At 36.4% G+C, this 24,093-nt stretch overlaps 1 protein-coding gene across 4 annotated transcripts in view; it reads left to right on the top strand.

Annotated features, from left to right (window-relative positions):
* Positions 1–24,093, top strand: part of METTL15 (methyltransferase like 15) — a 177,439-nt gene that overhangs the window by 22,877 nt on the left and 130,469 nt on the right. The window contains exons 1-2 of one of the 4 annotated variants that reach the window (XM_014545221.1): positions 1,511–1,530; positions 6,863–7,003. The exons of the other annotated variants lie outside the window; for them this stretch is intronic. The gene's annotated coding sequence lies outside the window, so the exon portion shown is untranslated. Of the gene's footprint in view, positions 1–1,510; positions 1,531–6,862; positions 7,004–24,093 lie in introns of those variants that run through there. 4 annotated transcript variants of the gene reach the window in all.

The following is a 24,093-nucleotide window of genomic DNA, read 5'->3' as shown; positions in this document are numbered from 1 at the left end:
AGCTGGTAGCCAGGTTATGTTAACAGTTGGTAGTTTGGTACAGTAAAAATTCTTGACTGGATTTGGTGAAGAGTATAATCTCAGCATAATTTTTCTTTTAAGTACATAAGCATTTTCCTTTCTTTCTACTATATTTCCTAGCATTTCTTTCCTAGCATTCCTTTCCCACATGAAGACAGGTACAAATGCCTGTTCCTTCCCATTTAAATGTTTATTTCTACCTATTTTTTCTGGCCATCAGTGAGTGTTTTGAATAAAAATGTAATAATTTGAATTTCTGTATTTTCTTGAGACATATCCAAAGGCACTAAATGCAGTGGAATCACTGCAGTTTCATCTTTTGTTCAAACTGATAAAGTTTTCATACAGTCACCATCGTTTGATATTATCAGTTTTTGTTATTTTGGAAGAATCATCTTATTAGCAGCAGTTGACTTCTGGTGATCCTAATCAATCAGAAGTAATGCTTTTAAATCATTAACATTTACAGTCTAGTGAACTGCTATTTTGATATTGTGCTTGTTTAAAATTAGGTGACATTTGTAATATGGAATAATATTTTTCATTTTAAATAAAAATTTAGGATGATGAAAAATGACTACCCAAATAATTAAATGAGATTTGATAAGGTTTTCAGCTTTATTTGTAAAGTAAAACCCTATCTTTGATAGTAAAAATTAGAAGTAGTTCCTGAAGTATACATGCTTTGTGAAATATATTTTTACTTTCAGTCTTTCCTGGGGGAATTGCAGATGCCATGAAAATCATTATGATTAGTTATTAATTATTCTGCTTCTTGGGTATCCTGCAGAGAAGTCAGAGTTGTAAAAATGAAATCTTTTTGTTTGCCTTATAAAGGTCATAGCAACAGATGTGGTCTTGAGTTGGAGCACTGTAATGGTCACAGCTGATTTAAATGGCACTCTGTAATTATAGCACAACTGCTGGCCTTGGGCATGAGTAGCTCACTGTAGCTTGCCTCAGCTGGCCGCCCCGCCCACTGCCACTTGTAGTTCTCCTCCGCAGGTAGCTCGCCCTCCTGTAGCTCTCTGCCCCTTGTACCCTCGTAGCTCGCTGCCCTGCGCTCCTGTAGCTCACAGCTGCTTGTAGCTCGCTGCCCCACCCTCCTGCTAATTGGTCATTCCGTGTCACGGCGTGATGACCATTTGCATATTACCTCTTTATTATACAGGATTATATGCATGGTTGGCATCTCTTATTAAGTTACATTTTTTCTATATTAAAATATATATCATTTTCATATGAGGAAAAATTAGGTACTTCATAAAATCCAATTTGTCTTGTTCCTTAACCTTAATACATTATTTAGATTATATTTAAACTGGTGGAAAATAATTTGTTCTCGATGTCTTTTTCTTATTTTATCATGAGTCCTTAATAATCTTAAACATGAATTCATTATATCAATTAACAAATTAATTTCAGCTGCTTTTCAGTTCATGCTGGGGGGGGGGGGTTCCCCCATGAGATTTTCATAAACTATAATTGAGTTTATATTTTCCCTAAATGGTGAGTTTTTCAGTTATCTAGCCTTTGAAAATTTACTTTGGTGTGGCATGTGGTGAATTATTTCTTCATCTTTGATACACAATGCAATGTTTTTTTGTTTTTTACTTGTTTGCTTGTTTTTGTCACCATAGACAGCTTCCTGAAAAGTTTTTTGAAAATAAAATTTCAAAAACTTCTCTTATTTTCCCACTGCATTATATTATAACCTTAGAATGTTTTATTTGAACAAAGTATTGAAATAATTTGCATTCCAAAAATCAATACAAGTTTGATATGATTGAAGGGAAGGTGCATTTTGTAACTTTCCATTTTCATGTCCTCAAATTTGGAAGTCCACAGACCTACTGGAATAATGATCCACAAGGAAATTAATTGCAGCTTCTAAATCTTACAAAATAGAAAGTTTTATGTGACACTTAAAATATGTCATAAAGAACAAAATTCTTTTTGTTCAGGAAGTATTACTTGAGAGTAATTTGATGTAAGAAAAAGACAAAGGTAGATATTAGGGTATGTAAATTTTGTAGAGTTTTGTAAGTTTTTCTTTAGCAAAATCACCTTTAAAATGTCTTTTGGAGTAATTGGGTTAGAAATAGTGGCTGAAAGGTGGGAGGAAGGTGTATAGTGTGTTAAGGTGGATTTTTTTTTGGAATATGGCAGGAAATAGGGTATCTTGGAGTTGGGAGTTGTGACTCAGATTAATCATAAGACTTCAAGGTAGTTTCAGGCTTACTGTAGTCATTTCAGTCTAGGTCCTGGAGTTAATATATTAGGGAAGATTTTAGGAAAGATCAGTTAACACCTATGATAGCCAGACTACAGGGTGGCTTCCATTGATTTTCACTTCCTGTATTCTTGATCTTTTATAGTTCCTTCCACAGCAAATTTGGTTGACCAGTGTAGCCAATAAGATATTACAGAAATGATGGTAGATGAGTTCTGAGGCTAGGTCAGAAAAGAAATTGTGGCATCTTTCTTGCTATTTCTTGGATTGCTTGCTCTGGAAGGCCATTACCATGTCATTAGAATGCTTAATCAGAGCATGGCGAGGTCTACATAGGGTAGAATTGAGTCCTGCTGCCAAAACCCAACTCCAGGTGAGTGAGCCATCTTGGAAGCAGATCCTCCAACCTAAACAAGCCTTCAGATGAATGCAGCCCTGGCTGATGCTGTGATACATCCTTATGAGAGACCCCAAGCTTATGAGAGACCCCAAGCCAGAACTACTTGCTTAAACTGTTTTTGTATTTCTGACTCATAGAAACTGTGACATAATAAGTGTTTATTGTTTTAAGCCCCTAAATTTATGATTATTTGTTAAGCAGCACTGGGAAGTAATATACACAGATAAGATCAGAGTTTCAATTGTGGTAGTTGCTATAAAGGAGAGGTTTGCACTGCTATGTGAGTGGGTAACAGGCTTCTGATTTAGTATAGGGACTTGGGAAAGGCGTATTAGCTTAGACCTAAAGAATAGGAAAGAACATTTCTGACATGAAATGCTGTTGTGGGAGAAAACAGGGCACTTTTGAGAAACCTAAAGAAGACTAGTGTGGCTAAGTGTAGAGGGCAAAGAAGAGATGGAAAGAGATGAAGGTAGAGAGATCAGAAAACGCTGGGCCTGAGGGTCATACTATAGATTTTGGTTTTAATTTAATAGCAGTGGGAATCCATTGAAAAGTTTTCATCAGGGTGGCGGGAGGTGGGGGTGGGAACTAGATTACATATATATTTTATAAAGAACATTTAGATTTTCTTGTGGAAAATAGGTTAGAGGTGGTAGGCTGAGAATGGGTTGTGCATAGTGGATAGAAGGAGACCAGTTAGAAAACAATTGAATTTATCTAAAGAGGTGTTGATAGTTTGGACTAGAAGTGGCAGTTTAGATGGAAAGGGGTGGGTAGATTTGAGAGGTTTTGTATTTAAAATAAACAAATTGTGGCGAGGAGTTAAAAAGAGGTGAAGAGAGAGGGAGCTGTTATAGATAGATAGATGGTTTGACCTGGTCATTGGATAAAAATTTATTTTTTTGAAGAAGATCTTATATTTTGTTTGGGCATGTTTTTATATGCTTTTAAGATGTCCAAAATGGAGTTTCAAGACTTGGTTATATTATTCAGGAGCTTAGAGGAGAGGTCTGAGCATGAGACAAAAATTTGTCAGATTTCTTTCTTTTTTTTTTAAATATATGTTATTGATTTTTACAGAGAGAAAGGGAGAGGGATAGAGAGTTAGAAACATCGATGAGAGAGAAACATCGATCAGCTGCCTCCTGCACACCCCCCACTGGGGATGTGCCCGCAACCAAGGTACATGCCCTTGACCAGAATCGAACCTGGGACCCTTGAGTCCACAGGCCGACGCTCTATCCACTGCGCCAAACCGGTTAGGGCAGATTTATTTCTGATGTGACGACTATTGTGGTCAAAGGAACACAGTCCATTAAAACGACAGTTATTTTAAAGTAATGCAAATTCATTATGCATTTCTCAAAACTATGAATGGAACTGGGAGCACAAAGCCAGATGTGTTTTTAAAGGCTTAGGAAGAGGAAAGTTAGGAAACACTTCTGAATAGTGATGAATTAGTGATTTTTGCCATGTCATCAAGTAAGTAAGTATGTAAGTAAAAACTGAAGTCATAGGCTTCGACTATTTTGCCTTGTCATTGAGTAATTGAAAGAGTATCCTGATCCTTAAGTAGCTGTATCATTTAATGGTTGGGGTAAGGAAGATGATCTTAGAGGAGTACTGATTGGGATCTATGATCACTGTTGACTGGAACCTCTGAGCTAACTCCTGCTTCAGGTCTTGGCTTAGAAAATGGTTTCTTTGGGAAGTCTTTATTGACATTTCATTTTCAGGCAAGGTGTTTCTTCAGTGGGCAGTCAACCTTATTATTGTTCTTAGCATTCCTGTAATTATTTATTTAATTACATGAGGCCCTCAGTACTCTAACCGCTGGGAGGATGGGACAAGTTCACCATTGTTTCCCCACTAAGTACCATCTATCTATCTTTTATGTAATGAGACTCATTAGGCAGTTGTTTAATTAATTTAGGCAGCTTTCTTATTAGAATCATTTGATTTCATATGTGTATATCAACCACATTTCCTGTTGGGCTTACTGTAAAAATATATAGACATACTCTTTAGAATAAAACATAAAATAGCCATACTTTAGGTTCTTGTCTTAGATTATGGCTTTGAACTCTCTGTCACCAAATACCTATAAAAAGTTTGGGGGAAAATAAAATTTATGAGAGATTGCAGTATACTTGGACCATATCACTTTCATATTCTATTAGAATTGGTTTTACTGAATCATGCTTCACTTTTATCTCAGTTTATATTGAGGAATATTAAAAGTAACAACTCTGAAACTTGTGTTCACTCTTGGGATGGAGGAAGAGGTTGTTTACTGTGATTTCTTGATGGGGACTAATAAGAAATTATTTTTTTAAGGTGCTTTTGAAGGACTAGGGTGTGTGTGTATTTTAATATTTTTGTGGACATGTAAAATGATATAACTGTATGTTTCTCCCTTTGCAGTGGCTTCTAGGAAACTCAGATACATTTTGTGACCTGCCTTTATTAAAGGACATAAACCTTTTATGTCCTATGTTTTGAGTAATAGTCTTACTACTGATTTTAATTATACTCTAAAATGTTTTCTGTCTCCATTTTTACTTTGCTTTTCTACTTACTTTACTAATTTATCTTTGTAAGTCTTCTCAGTTTTTGTTTTTGTTTTTGTTTTTTAGCAATAGGGTATTAAAAATTTACATGTAGACAGCTGCAGCATAATGGATCTCTTATTGGCAATTTGTTTGGAAACTGACTTGGTATTGACTTTAATTTTTTTCATTGGATCCTCTAGGCTCTTCAGGATATTGAGCTTGGCTGTGGCCTGTGAAGCACCACCTTTTCCGATTCTATTTTCTGAATAATGGTTCTTCTTTGTTTTCCTTTCAGGGAGTAGTCTTTCATTTTTCTTTTCTCTGGACCTTTATCCACTCTACCAACCCAAAAGCATTTCTAAACTATTTTAAAAATAGTTGCCTATATTATAACTCTGTGGTTAAATAAAATGTTTAGTGAGGTAGAGGTCAATTTTTATAATAAAAGCAAAGAAATCTAATTACTTTCTTGTTATATCATATTTTGTAGTTTGTTTTTTAAAGAACCATTTCAGGCATTTATATTAATTCTAGAGAGGTCAACTTGGATCACACAAAGGACAAAATAAATCTGAAAAAAATATAAGAAAGTTTCTATGGGCTAAATGTATATGATAATTTTAGGTTTTAGTTTATGCCTAAATTTTGGTTAAGGAGTTAGGAAATGTGAGATATTTACATATGATGAATAGGTGAATTTTAATTAAGCACTAATATTGGTTATATTATTTATATCATATATCATTTTTAAAAATTACCATTCTTTATAGATATATTTATAAAACATTTTAAAGTAATACATTTTCATTGCTTTGTTAACAAATCAAACTTTTCAAGCTATTTCTGACTATTAAGCCTTTCTGGAAAGTTGTTTCATATCCTTTCGGTCATCTAAATTTATCACAGGCCTTTAAGTAAGGTTGGTGAACCTTCTTTCCTTTTGATCTTGCATCCTGGCGGGTGCTTGGATATTTCTTCTGTAAGAAAAGTTTTGGTGGATGAGTCAGTGCACTGAGTCACAGGCAGCATGAAGCCTCTAGTGTTCTATACTAATTAATTGGAAACAGTTTTAAAATTAATTAAGGCACAGTTGTCAGCTTAGTGTTACTGATTGACATCCCACCAAAGTATTTTGTCTTTTGGCAACTTGCTTAATTGTTCTTTGGTATTTAGGTTTTTGTTTTGCTTTAAGATTTTTTTAATCTGTTGAATAGACCTATAGTTACCTTGTTGATTTTTTATAAGCCCTTTCATGAACTCTGTGTCATTTGTGTTTAACCACATCTCTTTCCTGATGCCTTTTTCCCCTTAAAAATTATTTAATAAAATTTTCTTTTTAGATTGCTAATTTAGCAGTGCATGAGAGAAGTCTTTTATGCTCCATAGAAACTAGTTGATACAATAGTAGTATATTGATTTTTCAAATAAGAGCCCGCTCTCCAACCAGCACTATTGTATTTTACTTAAGAACTAATTGTCTTGCTTAGATTCCTTTACATTGCATTAATTTGACCTTAATTTAGTCATTAGAAATGACATGCTTTTGAAAGATTCTGTTTCTTCATTTTGCTCATATTTGTTTGAAAGTGCTTTCATTTGTATGAAGGATTTTGCAAGGAGGGATTGATTAGGTGTTCTTCATGTTTACAGAAGATTAAACAAGAAATCAAGACCAGAAAGATATTTTGGCTGAAGAGATCAAATATCTGGCAAGATGATAAAATGCTTGGGTGAATTACTGAGAAAAAAAAAAAGAGGAGGTAATTTACATATTAAGTGTCTCCTAATTTCCAGGTACTTTACATATATTATTTCTCTAAATCCTCTTAGCATCTCTGTGAGATGGGAATTATTTACCCATAATCAAAAGTGGAACTCAAAGCCCAGCTAGTTAATAACATTCAAAGTCCTCAACAATATTTATATACTAAACACATTAGGCAATCTATGGCAGCAGTGCTTTAGTGTGCCAGATTTGGGCATTATGCCAATGGAAAATGTAGGAAAGTTTTTGATCATGTTATATGAGAGACAAGCTAAATGACAATAAATGGATACAACATCTTATAATCATTCCTTTTGAAGTTATTTGATTAAAATTGGGACACATTTTCAATTGATAACATGTCAAAACTTAATTGGCAGGATCTTTTTTTCAGGGTACATAAGATTTATGCTTATAATTAGTATAATTTTAGATTTGTTGGAATACAGTAGGTAGTCTTTGTTCACACTCCTTTCAAATCTTTAAATACAAAGGCAACCATCTGATCTTTTGGTTTTCACTCATTTTCCCCATAAGTCTATTTTATGGTGTTGAAAAAATTATATGCCAACTAAATTTTAGAAACATAGCATAGCCTATCCTTCTCTTAGGCAGTCTCATTGAAAACTGGGATATAAGAATTTTGGCAAAAAAGCAAAACGTTTTTAACTTTGTTTAACTCACTGTTGCACAAGCTTATTTGACCAAAGGATTACCCCCCCAGCCTGCCCCCCCCTTATCTGTTTTATAAAGAACATTGTAAATATGCTTGAACACTTTTATGTTTTACATATGTAACTTTGGGAAGTTCTGAATTATATACTCTCTTGTCTAAGAATATCACCAGTTAGTGAAACCAAAATGTGGTGGCCGGGTCCGAGTTCATTGTTTCTGTCTTGCAAAACCAAAGAATGGATTCGCAGACAAAAAACGTTAGTGGAAGCAAAGTTTATTGAGGGATAGATGGACTTCTGCTGTAGGAGGCAGCAGAAAGGAGGCCCAAAGCGGGCTAACCCTCGAGCTTCTTTGTCTAGGGGTAAGTATGTGTTCTGCTGGCTTCTGAATGGTCCTTTTAAAGAATTCTGCACAATATCCAATTATTTCAAAGCTGAAGTTCCCACAGCAGAAGGACCTGATTGAGGACTGCCACATCAGGTCCCAGGTGACATCACTATTTCTACCTAGCATGGTTTAGTTTTCTCCAATCCCCATCCAGCTGGGTCTAGTTCTAGGTCCTTTTGTTTATCTCTGTGATGCAGTCAACAGACTGCATTCTGCTCAGGTCTGCAGCATTCAGCTTCCCCCAGCCCCCATGGTCCTGTTCCTGACTTACTGCCTAGTCCTCTTCTTTTACCTCCTCACTAGAGGGCCGATGCACGGCATTTGTGCAAGAGTAGGCCTTCCTTCCCCTGACTGCTGGCACCAGCTTCCCTCTGGCACCTGGGACCTGGGCTTCCCTCCACGTCTGGTCTAATTAGCATACTATGCTTTTATTATTATATCTTCTCATTAGAGTCTTACCTTTCTGAGGGTCAACAGATTTTTCTTTTTAGCTTCCTTACCCAACCTCATTTTATTTATTTATTTTTTTTGTTCATGGATTGCCCACACCACATCACCATTTCCTTATTAGTTGGGTGTTGGGAGTTTTATTAAGGATTCTAAACAGCCAGAAAATTCTTGGAAATGTATACATTTAATGGGAAAAATTCATTTAGCTTAAAGGTCAGAAAGTTATTTGAGCTTCATTATAATACCCTATCCTGATCTCTTCATAGCTAAGACAGTTTTCCATTTCAGGGACTTACTAAGGAGGAGAAAATCTCTATTTCCTGCTGTTTTCCTTCCTTACTTCCAAGCCTTCCCCTTCTTTCCTCTAACATCTGTCCTCTTTCCCCTCTCTATTATCTGAAATTATGTAATATTTCATCACTCTTATTCCCAGTTATATCCTTTAATAATGTTGCTTTGGATCCCTATTCTTACTACCTCTGTACAAAAGAGCTTTGGCTTTTTATACCTGAGCTATAAACTAGTTTCTTCTTACAAATCTTCCTTAAGAACTAATTGTGTTGACCAATAGATCAAGTTTCTTCAGTCACCAAGACATTTCAGTATACTGACTTTATTGTAAGCTTTTCTAATTTTTTCCTTTCTTATCTACGATATTTGTAGTTATGCTTGTGGTTGTCATTCCTATCAGTAATTATTCTTGAGCTGTGTTATATTTCTAGAATTGTAGTGGCCATCATGAAGTTTATACATTTTATGCATTTAGGCACCCTATACTCTTAGTGAGGAAAACCATTAATTCATAATTTACTACAATCATCCTATATAATAAAAGCCTAGGTGGTGTCACGCCCTCGCACAACACCCTTGTGCAATGCCCTCACACGATGTCTTCACAAGATGGCCGCCACAAGATGGCCACCTTTACGTCGTTACAAGATGGCCACCACCAGATGACTGCCCTCACGTTGTCACAAGATGGCTGCCACAAGATGGCCAGCAGGGGAGGGCAGTTGGGGGCCATCAGGCCAGCAGGGTAGGGCAGTTGAGAGCGAGATCAGGCCAGCAGGGGCGGGGCGACCAGGCCAGCAAGGGAGGGCAGTTGGGGGCAACCAGGCCAGCAGGGGGGGCCATTGGGGGTGATCGGGCTGGCAGGGGAGCAATTAGGCATCAATCAGGCTGGCAGGGGAGCAGTTAGGGGGCGATCAGACTGGCAGGCAGAAGCGGTTAGGGGCAATCAGGCAGGCATACAGGCAGGCGAGCGGTTAGGAGCTAGCAGTCCCAGATTGTGAGAGGGATGTCCGACTGCTGGCAGTCGGACATCCCCCAAGGGGTCCCAGATTGGAGAGGGTGCAGGCCGGGCTGAGGGACACCCCCCCCTGCACAAATTTCATGCACCGGGCCTCTAGTAGCATATGAAAGGAGGTCCAAAGAAGAATTAAAAGGTGTGGGAAATGAGGTTAGAAATGTGGACTAGTGCGTGACTGTTTTGAGATTTGATTGCCAGGCTTAGACATTGCTAGGCTAAGGCAGCTATTGAGCCGGGTAGTAATATGCTTCATATTTTGCTATGTATTTAGCCTAAAATCTTGAATTTGTTTCAAGTAGCTTGATGCTTTATTACCAGCACATCTTCTTGGCTCTGGTCTCTTTTCTGATTTTTTTTTAACCTTTTCTACTTTGAAGAACCTATGTCATAGGATTTTCTGATGACTAAATTAGACACTGTTCTTAAACCTTTTAACAAATAGTGCTTGCTACATATAGAGAGGAGAATAATTTGATGGCAAAAAGTACTAGAATATGGGTGTAGCCGAGGTATATGTGGGAGGAGGGGTGTGGGAGAGGGCAGTGAAACTACCCAATTTGTTCTAGTCCAGCAATCTTAGCCAGGTGGCAGATATGCCACCCCAGGGCCATTGTTGCAGCTTGCATTTTCTAGACTGTCAATGTGGAGGCCTGGCTTCTGATCCCAACCAACTCCATGACTTTGCAGCTCACCTTCCCTTCTAGGCCACTGTGCCTTTATAGATAATTTATTTGGATTAGGTAATTATTAAAAGATATGGTTCCAGATTTAAAATACAGGATTTCTTTTTTTTGGGGTGGGGGGTGGTTATTCAAATAGTGGTTGAGGATGGCCTAAGGCAGTGATGGCGAACCTTTTGAGCTCGGTGTGTCAGCATTTTGAAAAACCCTATCTTAACTCTGGTGCCGTGTCACATTTAGAAATTTTTTGATATTTGCAACCATAGTAAAACAAAGACTTATATTTTTATATAAGTTTATTTTATATATTTAAGTGCCATTTAACAAAGAAAAATCAACCAAAAAAATGAGTTCGCGTGTCACCTCTGACACGCGTGTCATAGGTTCGCCATCACTGGCCTAAGGAGAACAGGAGAGTAGGTCCATCTCTTATTTCATTGCTCTATTTCTGATGGATTAGCCAAAGCAAACTGATAAATGACTGACTATTCAGGATTCATCTGCTTCCAATAGGAAAATTACTTTTACAACAAAAAGGACCTATGCAAAAAAGCACTATAGCAAACTAGTGCTTAAAATGCATTTAAAATACATTTGCAGTTTTCAAATTGAGAGTCAATAAGTAAAATTCTGAGGCAAGGAGACATACCTGCCATTGGAAACCACTCTGTGAGACAACTGTGGAATTTAGAAAAAGAAGTTCGGTAATACCTGATACTTTTCACTCCTACACCGAGGGCCAACGTTCTCTCTTCAAATTTCAGATATACAGGCCTGACATTAGTCCAACAAATCTAAATCTCTTGGGCAAGCAGTTCTAGACATCTAGTCAGATTAGGTTGGGAAGGCTTAATCAGTCCCTCTTCTCCCCACACCTTCCAGTCTCCTATAATGCTCTTTGTATCAAATTGTTAACAAAATAGTTGGACTAGAAGATTTTAAAATACCTTCCGATTCGATAACTATATTGCATTAGTATAGAACTGAACTTCATTCATCTTGATCCACATTTTATTGTTGATTTTTTTTGCCTTCCCTTTCCTGTTCTTGCCTGTTTCCCTGTTCCTTTTATTTATTAATTTTAATTTTTTTACTTCTCTTTATTTGGGTCATGACATTGCAATGGATTTGTGTGAGATATTATAGGAGCAAAGGAATTGAACCACTATTTTCTCACTAACTTCTTCCAAGTAAACACACAAAATACTGTCTATTACTTTGGATATAGAGAGGGATGGGGAGATAATAAGGAGAAAAATAAAAGGAGAGAAAGTGAGGATATTGAATTGGGAAGGGGATTTAGGAATAGCTGTACTACATTTGAAGTGAAGATAATTTTTAAAAACTATCTCCCCTATATATACATACACATCCCCAAGGGGGCGGGGGTTAAAAATGAAACAAAAAGTCCTAACATTTATGTAATTTTATTCTAAAGAATGGGGATATGTTGCTATCACTTATAATCATCAGTGTGGGAATCGTGCCCATAAGGATTAGAATGTTAAAAACACAACAGAATAATTGCTGTTTATTCAAGAGAATTGAGAATTTAGCTTTACTTCCTTAGAAGCTTTTATTTATCAAAGGTATTCTCAGGAGGTAATGATGAACCCAAAACTGTTCCAACCTGTGCTGAAATACTCCCACATTATGTTGTTGGAGTAGATTTAAGCACTATTTGTAAACCCATGCCAGAAAGTTCTTACCACTTGAAATTTCTGCCCTCTTGGATAAAGAGAAAGAATTCCCCATCTGTTCACACAAAAGAACAGCAATCAAAAAATAGGTAATAAGAAAAGATTTCTCTATTTGAGATGCGCTTTTTGTGGATATAAGCTTTTCATTGGAAGGTGTTTGTTTTCATATGACAAGTATTTGGACCTTATGTTCAAAACAAATATTTGGACCTGAATTAAAAGCAAACATAAAGATCTAAATTTTATACTATATAAATTTATTTGTTTTAATTGGTACTTGAATTCAGAACCCAGTAGGTATTCTTGATTGCTTAATATCTCACCCTCCTGCACTTTAAAACTTCACATCACCACCTACTCACCTCTTACCAGCATGATTGCAAGAGCCTATTAATTGGTCACTTATTTTCAATAGATCTTCCTCGTTGCTATTAAATGGATATAACTTTACATCTGATCATATCACTTTTCAGTTTAATGGCCTATAAATTCCTGGCAAATGTAAAAGTTCCTTTACCACCAGCTTCATTCTATCTCTTCAATCTCCTCTTCTGCCACATGCCCTACTTGCCACCCACATCAGACCTATGATTTTCTTTCAGGTCTCTGTTAACTGTGCATATGCCTCTGTTCTTTTTTCCGTCATGACATTTATTGCACTATTTAAGAACAAACACCATTTGTTCTTTCTTCCAGGATGGCGTTTATTATGCTCTTTGTAATTGTCTATTAATTTACCTGTTTTCTTTTTAAAACTGGAGGGATCATGCCTACTCTATATTTTCCCAACATTTAGCCCAGTGCCTCACTCAATAACTGTTTGTTGACATATTACCTTTATTCTGCATCTTATAAGTTTCTCTGCTAAACAAGGTTTAGAATCCCAAGTAAGCTTATTTATAGCTGTCTTTTAAGACTCACATTTCTTGAGATTTCCCCTGAAAAGAAATCTTTAATTTTAAATTTTTGCCCATGCTATTATTGGTCCCCCCTACCCTCCCACGCCCTCCTTTTCTTTCAGATGTCACTAAACCTCAGTAGAGATGGTCATCCTCTGGCATGAAGGGCTGCCTTATTCACACTAGATAACATTGTTTAGTGTGTCTGTATTTCTGCTTTTATTTCCCAAGACTTTCAGACTTTCCTTCTATCACCCTGGCCACACCAACTACTATGTGCACATTTTAGACAAGTGAATTTAGATTTAGAGAAGTGAAATGAGTTGCCCAACATCACAGAGCAAGGAAGTGATATAGAATTAGTATTATGTGGCCCCAAAACCAATGTTTGTGTGGTTTTTTGTTTGTTTGTTTTGCTGCACCACTCCTCTGGTTCTCTTCTGGTTCATAAGCTGTATGCCTAAGCTCCTCTCTAAAATCGGCTTGTAACCTTCCCCTCTTGAATTCATTTCTCATTTCCAATTGGATTGAAGAAGGCAAGTGGGATCTAGGATACAAAAATCTTCTTTTCAGTCAATATTGGAGAAAGAGATTTGTTTATATATGTAGTAAGAGCCATATGGTGGTCACCACATTCTTTTTATAATTTGACAGTTCATAGAGAGCAAAAGGGAAAGAAATTATTTCAACCTTTGTTTTTTATTCACAGCCTTTTGGGGACATTATATTTTTGAAAATAATGTTTAAGAAGAAATATTCTAATGTGTGATTTATATAGTTGGGCTTGGTTAAATAGGGTTTGGGGGAGAGACAGAGAAAGATCAGTGGAGGAGAGAGGAGCCCATGAAAATATCAGTCTGTTGGTTGGTTTTAGAAGAATTAAAGAATTTAAAAACTTCATTTTTCTGTTATCCCAAAGTTTTGTCTTGGTGACCCAGTCTACTGAGTGGGCAAAGAGTGTGCTCAGAACATGATGGAACTGGCATTTAGAAAAACCAACAGATAAAATATTACTCCCACTGACTCATGAAACAGAAACAATTAAGGTTCCAATTTAGAACGATTCTGGACAGAGGCTCTAATCGTTCAGCTCGTTTAACAAACTTCCATGTGGTACAGTTGAAAGGATGAACTAAGGCAGAAATTAGTAGTGCTGGGGAAAGTTCTGGTTTAAAATTTGAGCCTCTGTTAATCTCCACAAATTAACTCATTGTGTAAATATATAAATATCTAATCAATGGAAATAATGGCGCTGTTAGAATTTTCAAACTAGGGTTTTTATCTGATGTTTCTGTTATTGATTCTTTTATGTGCAACTCATAAGTGCAAAGTTTATCTTAATTTCAGGAGGCCATTTTTATTTACTGAGTCTCCAGTGAAGGGAGCTGGAAAGGGAATTAGGAGATCCAACTTGTAATTCAAAGGCAGGTTCAAACATAGTTAAGAACACAGTCTGAGGAGCCAGCCTGTTTAAAGACAAATCTCTATTCCTCCTCTTACTTATTACTTGCTTTATTATCTTTTTTTAAACATTAAATCTTTATTGTTCAGATTATTATAGTTGTTCCTCTTTTTGAATTGTCAGTCCACTCCCTTTCTATGCCCCTGATTCTATTATATTCACCAGTTTATTCTGTTCATCAGATTTTTTTATTGACTTAATTTTTAGATTCACTTGTTGATAGATATGTATTTGTTGTTCATAATTTTTATCTTTACCTTTTTCTTCTTCTTCCTCTTCTTAAAGGATACCTTCCAGCATTTCATATAATACTGGTTTGGTGGTGATGAACACCTTTAGCTTTTTCTTATCTGTGAAGCTCTTTATCTGACCTTCAATTCTGAATGATAGCTTTGCTGGGTAAAGTAATCTTAGTTGTAGGTTCTTGCTGTTCATCACTTTGAATATTTCTTGCCACTCCCTTCTTGCCTGCATAGTTTCTATTGAGAAATCAGCTGACAATCTTATGGGTACTCTCTTGTAGGTAACTAACTGTTTTTCTCTTGCTGCTTTTAAGATTCTCTCTTTGCCTAACCGGTTTGGCTCAGTGGATAGAGCATCAGCCTGCGGACTGAAAGGTCCCAGGTTCGATTCTGGTCAAGGGCATGTACCCTGGTTGTGGGCACATCCCCAGTAGGAGGTGTGCAGGAGGCAGCTGATGGATGTTTCTCTCTCATTGATGTTTCTAACTCTCTATCTCTCTCCCTTTCTCTCTGTAAAAAATCAATAAAATATATTTAAAAAAAAAAGATTCTCTCTTTGTTTTTATTATCTTAAGCCACTTACCTTCCCTTTGCTTCAGTTTTCTCATTTCTAAAAATTGAATAGTAGTAGTACCTACATAAGAGGTTAGTAGGTTCACTATAAATATTTAAAAATTGCAGGTTTTTCCCCATTGTTAATTTGTTATATAATCTTAGATAAGTTTATATCTTTGGGCTTTGTTTATTTATTTTTTACTAGAGGCCCGGTGCACAAAATTTGTGCACTTGGGCAAATCCCCTCAGCCCAGCCTGCGCCCTTCCACAGTCTGGGAGCCCTCAGGGGATGTCTGACTGACGGCTTAGGGGATGTCCAACCCACGGGGAGCGGGCCTAAGCCAGCAGTCAGACATCCTTAGCACTGCCACGGAGGTGGGAAAGGCTCCCGCCACCACCGCTGCGCTTGCCAGCTGTGAGCCTGGCTTCTGGCTGAGCGGCACTCCCCCTATGGGAGTGCACTGACCACCGGGGGCAGCTCCTGCGTCTGCCCCCGGGTGGTCAGTGTGCATCATAGAGACCAGTCATTCCACCATTTGGTCGATTTGCATATTAGCCTTTTATTATATAGGACTACAGGCCCGGTGCATGAAATTCATGAACGGAGGGGGGGGAGTTCCCTCAGCCCAGCCTGCACCCTCTCCAATCCGGGACCCCTAGGGATATCCGACTGCCGGTTTAGGCCCAATCCTGGGAATTGGGCCTAAATCGGCAGTTGGACATGCTCTCACAATCCGGGACCACTGGCTCCTAAATGCTTACCTGCCTGCCAGCCTGATCACCCCTAACCGCCTCTGCCTGCCTGCCTGATCTCCCCTAACTGCCCCCTCTGCCAGCTTGGTTGCTCCCAATTGCCCCCCCCATCCCCCACCGGCCTGGTCGCCCCCAACTGCCCCACCCCACTGGCCTGGTTGCCCCTAACTGCCCCCCCACCAGCCTTGTCGCCCCTTACTGCTCCCCTTTCTGGCCCTGTCACCCCACGCCAGCCTGCTGTTCAATCATTTGGTTGTCCCTCACTAACCACCCTGCCGGCCTTGTTGCACTACGCAGCCTGTTGGTCGTTACTGTTGCTGTGAGGGCGTCCCAAACAATTTTCATATTCCTCTATTATTGGTAGTGATGAGGGACTAAATGAAATCCAGGTGCCATTTTGGTTCTAGAATTAATTTTGATAGGATGAAATAGAAATTAGCAGTTTATTGGATAAGTATATGAAAATATATAGATATTGATATTAGATAAGTCTTTGAATAATACAGTATCTGATCTCAGAGGTCTGTGACTTAGTTTTGGTCAAGTTGGTTTCTTTAAGCTTCAGTATTATGTATGACGGGTTAATAAAAAGAGCTATCTTATTGAAGTATTGTGCTCATTTTATGAAATAATGTGTAAAATGCCAATTATAATCCCTGATATATAATAAATACAGACAGTCCTCGAGTTATGTCGGACTCGACGTATGTCATTTCGTGGTTACGTCTCCATCTCCCACTTATTTATTAAAAAAAATAGTTCCATCATTTCAATGTATGTACATATGTGCCTTTTTTTTATTATTTATTTACCACAAGTAAAGGTCAGGAATTGTTATCTTTCTTTTAAATTTTTTTTACTGTTTCACTTCATTACTGCTGTGTATGTGCTCCATGTGAGTGACATAGGTGCTTATGTAGGTGGGTTCCAACTTACAGCGAAATCGCGTTACATGCCGTAGGAACGGATCTCCAACTTAACCTGAGGACCTACTGTATCCAAAAATGTCACTGCCCTTAACTCCTTCTGAAAGGAACCTCATTCTATTTTGTGTATTTGAATTTGTGTCAGTCTGAGTGTGGGTTGATTTTAGCATAGGACTTTAGTAAATTGTGGGTTGCCATTGAATTACTGAGTCAAGGCTGGACAAGTTTCATCTAATCCTTTGTGGAAGGTAGAGTCATATTTAAGGTATTGAAAATTAAGAAGCTGCAAAAGAAAGACGCACCTCCCAATGCTAATTACTCTGGCAGGACCAGTCCCAGTCCCAGTCCCAGTCCTTCCCTTCTAATTTCTTCATTTTGTTGAGGTTTTTCTGTGCCTCAGTTTTATACTGATTCAGTAACTCCCCATAATAAGGATTTGTAGAATGTATTTTTTTCCAATAAGAATACGACTTTGGTTCTTTAGTTGGTTTTGCCTCTAGCTCTTTTAGGCCTTGAAAAAAACACACCTAACTTTCATAAGTTTTAGCCTTTTCTGCTTTGGGAATGGAGAAGGGGGACATTGAAGTGATTGGACTAGAGGATTTAAATGTCTTCTATCACTAAAATGTTATGGTTCCTAATTTTAACCTAAATGTATTGTCCAGCACAGTGCAAAGTAATTAGTTTTAGGGAGTCTTACCTTTATTCCATCAAAATTGCCTTTGAGCCAATTCTTGATCTATCAAAACATGTAGGTCTTACTACTTTACAGTGTAAATAATGTATCCTCCCTCTCTTATCTTTTAACTTTCTTATAATTTACTCTGTCTTTTCCTTCCCTCCTCTGCCAGAATTCTGGAGTGACTGCTTGAATTAACAGCCTATAGATCCTCTTAGCAGGAATGAGTGAGATGGAGGGGTAAGGAGACCTTATTGAATCTAGGAGCTGGAGATTTTAGGAAAGGCCAAGGAAGGAAGGGCAAAACAGAGAAGAGGTTAAGAGGCTGGGACTTGGACAAAGACAGCCTGAATTTGAATCTGGTCTTCTTTCTGTGCCTCAATTTTCTCTAGTTGAATGAGGATAATAACCCCCATAGAACTGTATTAATGAGATTATACGTTTGGTAATTATCTTAACACATTTCGTACCGCTCAGGAGTTTTCTCGTGTTTCGAGCGCCATCTGTTAAGGACTGCTCACGTGTGTTCTCGTTTTCCATGCCCATGGAAAAAGGAGCGAATCTAGATACTTATGTAAATTTTGTTTGGTCCCTCTTCATAGAGGAAAATGTTTTACGCAGTACCATACATTAAAAAAGTACTAGGAACTTTAATTGTTTAATTGTTTTTGTAAATAAAAATGTTATAATTATTGAAAAACAACACCTAAAGTGCATTATGATGATTTAAATAATGTGCAGTTTGCCCAAAAACGTGCGGTCCCTGGCGTATGTCTTAGAGATTTCTATGCGGTACGCAATGTGTTAAGACAGTGCTTGATAAGCATTAAATAAATGCTTGCTAGTATTAGCAATTATTATTTTAAAGGTGGCTATAAAGAAACTTATCAGGATTATATCACGAAGCAGATAGGCTAATCTATGTAAATTCATTTGTATGCCATTTGAGAATAGTGTAGTAATTAATAGCATGGAATTTATTTTGTGATAAATATGAATTACTAGAAACGTATGCCTGACGTTGAAGACTGTGTGTGGGTCTTTGTGAGCATTTCCTCTTTTAAGAATGTTAATTTTGCTTGGAAAAATTTGTATGTTCCCATGTGTGTTGAATGTGTTATTACTCATACTCTTCAGGGTTTAAAGTGTTCCCTAGGATAGGAAATTAGATTTGGAAGGTACACAGAGAAAATCTCATTCATCACTTGTACTTAATAGGAGACATGATCCTAGAAAGGTACCCAGTTAAAGAAGAAGGAAGAGATGAAGATCTGAAACTTCTATTAGTATTTCTTAGAAACATTGTCTTTAAAATAGCTAGAATGGTTAGAAATGCATCTTTCTATTCATGTCATAAATGTATTTCATGTTTTTGAGATTTAACATTAATAGATTTCAATATATTAGAAATGTGAATCTTCAGTTCAAAATGCTGTAATTCTTCCTAACCATTCATATTTATTACTATAGAATCTTTGAAGCCTTTCAAAATGACCTTTTCAAATAGATAATTATTTTTGCTGATAAACATTTATGTCATCACTTTGTAGATGTTTTAACTCAGTCTTATTTTTCTTCTGAAAAGCTGAAATTTGCCAGTGATTTATTCCCAGGCAGGGGGAAGGGGATAATACAATCAATAAACATTTGTACAAGGTCACTTTTTAAAATAATACTCCAAAAAATAATTTTTATGACTGGTCAAACTTGTTTGTAGACAAATTTGTTCGCCTCCTGTGTTATAAAATTATGTTTATTTGCAGAGAAAATTTATAAATGATAGTATAGACAATTGTTTTATTCTCTTAAAACTTTTATCAGCAAATTAGATGGCTCCATCCAGAAGATAATTACCTTCAAACACAAAATACCTTTGACGTCAAAGTTTTTCAAAGACAGACACTTTAAATTATTTCTGAAGACATAGTTATTTAACCTGTGATAGATATAAGAAATGATAGTTAGCCTTTGTTCCTGGAATTATAAACACTCATTATTTTATGGAAGGTTTCATGGCACTTACCTACAGGTGTATATTGTTTGGAAGTGATCAAGGAGGAAATAATGACATCTTTCTTTTAATATCAGGCTGTTATACTACTTTTAAAATTGCATATGTTAGACAATAGGAGTCTATAATTAATGTCCTGGTTTAAGTTTTAGATTTTGGATTTGTGTATGATTTAATCTGATCAAGTATGGTTCCCTTGATGTATTTTATAAATACAAGTACATGGTTATACATTGATCTGCTGAATTTATTCTTAGTGTGACCCTGGTTTCTTAAAGTTAACCCATGTTACTTTTTAAAAAATGTTTTAAAATATTGAAGTTGATATACTTAATTCTGGCATAGAATGTATACATACGAAATCAACATGGTGAGTGAGATTTTGTAATAATTACATACTCTAGGCATCTGTAAAATAGAATAATGATAAGAATGATCATTGCCCTATCCCTCTTCTTTCCTCTCTTTATAAAATCATAAAAACATATTTTAAAAATCAATGTAATGTACTAGCTGTAACTTAAAGAAATAAAAGGAAAGTAAATCATAATAAATATTAAGTATTAAAATATATAAATGCTAGAAAGCAACAATACAGTGAATGTTTGGAGGTAAGAGATGTAGAAGATCATACATCATTCCGTAAAAGATAGATAGGAAATTGATAGAGCTTATGTAGAATCAAAAGTGATGTTGGGGTAAGTTATATGCACCACATTTACTAATTGATTTAAGCAAAAGGGTAATAACTTTCGCCAAATTGTTAGACAATTATATAATATTAATTAAATAGGAGAACATGAGTTGAGCCTTATTTTAAAGGTAATATGAAAAGACTGGTCTAGGTTGTGACATAGGTTGGTATAGCAATGAAATGTAAAATATGACTTGTATTTTGAAATTCTACTTCATCTAGAAAAAGCACAAGAGAACAATAATTTTGGGGTGGTAGTAAGTTCAGTTGGGGGTCTACTGAATTTGTGCTATTGTCAGTGTACTATAATGGAGATATTCAACAGGTAGTTGAAAATGAGGATTAGAGTTCCAGAAGGTTGCATCCAGAAAAAGGTTGCATCTGCAAGATTTAGTTTTGAATTTCACTCACAAAGCAGAAATTATTGTAGCCATAAGATTAGGTGATATTACAAATAAAGATGATAATAGTAAGAAATTAACATCATCATCATCACTATTTTTATGTGCCATGCACTGTGCATCTATTTGACATATTTTCTCACATATTTCCACAAAACCCCTATAAAAGGCAATTATTACCAATATCTCCTTTTTACAAATTAAATGACTGCCTAACACACAGAGACGTTGCCTTAGTTTACATGGCTAGTAAGTGGTAGAGATTGAATACAAACTCAGGCAATCTAGCACCCACTTCCAATGAAAGATTCTTGAGGAGCTCATTCATTTTGGAGGCAACCATAACAAGAAAGAAATATCAGTTTCTGAAGTGAGTGAATTAAAGTGTACATTGTCATGGAAAGCCAAGGACAAAAGTATGGTAGCAAATGTCAAAGGATTCAGAGCATTAAAGGAAAGGCCATTGGATTTGGTAATTAGTAAGAACTTGGGAAATAGTCATTCAGTAATGTTCTAAAGCTCCAGAAAATTACCCAAGCATGTTTTCTTCAAACTTTCTAGATATGTTTAATATTCTATTTATCCAATACTTAATCTGAACTCTGTCCAGATTGAATTTGAGCCTTAGCATCTGTGCTGTAGCCATTCTTTTGACAAATCCTGATGTCATTCTCAAAGGAAATGTATCAGAAATAAGCAATCTAATTTTGGATTTGTTGGGGGCAATAGAATCTGTTAAAAATACCAAAAGCAATGACTAAATTAGTTCTAGATGAAAAGGCAAATATTGTAGAAAAGGTTAGTGTGAAAAGTGAAAAATTTTAAGTTTGGTTTGTACTCTGTAGTCAAGAAACAACTCATCATTTTTGGGTGTGATATTGAGGGGGGAAATATTCATGTGGGTGTTGTGATGATTAATTAGTTGATGTGTGTAAAATGCTTGAAGAAAAAAAAAAGTATGGCTTAGATTCTAAATATTATCATTTTTATTCCCAGTATTCTGTCAGGCTTCATGGCTGCCTTCCCATGTGCCCGTCTTTCTGCACTTAATGCCAGAACTTAATTCCACAGCAGCACTGCTTTTGCTTTCATTTGAAATCTGTTCCAGTGTTTTCTTCTCATAACTCTCTCCACAAGTGGTTATCTAATTTTAATAGGATGCTCTTTCTTATATCACTATGTATAAAACTATATAAACTCTACATAAATTATACATACATCATACACAGCCACCTTTTGTGACTTAAGTAAAATAATTTTGTTTATATAATTTTTTTTCCCTCAGAATTATCTGACCCAAGATGGTTTATTTATTCCCTGGGAATTTAGTTGTATTTAAATTTTAGTAAGCTGTTGTTGTTAATTCTTCACTGCTTATTTATTTCTGTTGTCTAGAAGCCTTTTCCTTTTCTATTACAGTAGTAATCTCAATTTGTAAACTTGCCACAATTAACGTATATCCTTTCTTTTATTAGAAAGAATTATATACTTATTATATTTTTCATATTATAATCTATCTCTTTAGAAGAGGCTCTTTTTGTTTTCTAAAGAGCCATGCCAAATTTTTTTTTGTGGGCTTAAATTTATTTTAAAAATTAAATATGAAATTTAGAGAATTGTAAAGTCTGAATAAAATACAAACAGAAAAACAGATACACAAACCAATGGAACAGAATTGAAAGCCCAGAAGTAAACCCACATGTATATGGGCAAATAATTTTTGACAAAGGAGCCAAAAACATACAATGGGGAAATCCTCTTCAATAAATGGTGCTGGGAAAATTGGAAAGCCACATGCAAAAGAATGGAACGACTGGTACTTGTTACCATACATAAAAATTAATTAAAAATAGATCAAAGACCTCAATTATGACACCTGAAACAATAAATTTCATAGTAGAAAACAGGTACTAAAATTATGGACAGTGGATTTTATAAATTTGACCTCAAAAGCAAGGGAAATATAAACAAAAATAAATAAATGGGACTATATCAAACAAAAGCTTTTGCACAGCAAGAGAGGATATTTATAGACATCTTCTGTAAGGGATTAATATCCAGAATATATAAAGAACTCATACAACTCAACAACAAAAGACAATAAACCAATAAAAACTGGGCAGAGGACCTGAACAGATACTTGTCCCAAGATAAATGGCCAACAGATACATGAAAAGATGCTCAGTTCACTGGCTACTAGGGAAATGCAAATCAAAACTACAATGAAATACCACCTCACAGCTGTTAGAAGGGCTGTTATCAACAAGACAAGAAATAAGTGTTGGAGAGGTTTTGGAGAAAAAGGAATGCTCATACACTGGTGGTGGGAGTATAAACTGGTACAGCCACTATGGAAAACAGTACGGAGGCTCTTCAATATGCATGTTAATAGAATTACATGTGACCCAGCATCTCCTTACCTGGGTATCTACCAGAAAATTTTAAAAACATTTCTTTATAAAAGTATATTTACCTTTATGTTCATTGCAGCATTATTCACAGTGGCCAAGACCTGGAAACAAGTGAAGTATCCTTTGATACATGATTGGATAAAGATGTGCTACATTTGTGTCAATATGGATGGATCTTGAGAATATCATGCTGAGCAAACTAAGTCAAATAGAACCAAGGAGCTCGGTGCAGTTGACAGCTAGAAATCAAGAACTACATGATTTCACTTATATGTGGGATATAAAACTGAAAGCAACAAATGAACAAATAAGATAAACAAATACAAACTCATAGAAACAGCATGTGTTCCCTCTCTGGAGTATGCCCATACCCCTTCTTTCTTCAGTGCACTTGCTGCCTCTAAGGCTTCTTTTCCCCCGTTTTTCCCCCCAAGTGAGTTACCTTTGCCCTTCTCTCTCCAAAGCTCCAAGAGCCCTTCTTTTGCCTCTGTAACTTATTTCCTGAGCTCACACAGCCCAGCTAGCTCACCTTTTCTATCTCTGTGACTTTCTAAATAAACTTTGTCTTACAAAAAACAAACAACAAAACCACCTCATGGACACAGACAACATTATGATGGTTACCAGAAGGAAAGGGGTGGGGGGGAGGTAGCAAAGGGTAAAGGGGGTCAAATATATGGTGATGGAAGGAGGTTAGATTTTGGGTGGTAAACACACCAGTGCAATCAACAGATAATGTATTATAGGATTGTACACTTGAAACCTATATAATTTTATTAATTAACAGAGGCCTGGGTGCATGAAATTTGTGCACTGGAGTGTGTGTCCCTCATCCCAGCCTGCACCCTCTCCAATCTGGGACCCCCTCGGGACATGTCCGACTGC

Source organism: Myotis brandtii, unplaced genomic scaffold (genome assembly GCF_000412655.1).
Source record: "Myotis brandtii unplaced genomic scaffold, ASM41265v1 scaffold399, whole genome shotgun sequence".
Classification (NCBI taxonomy): domain Eukaryota; kingdom Metazoa; phylum Chordata; class Mammalia; order Chiroptera; family Vespertilionidae; genus Myotis; species Myotis brandtii.
Note: the sequence above shows the minus strand (reverse complement) of the source record. Positions and strands in the feature narration are given on the sequence as shown.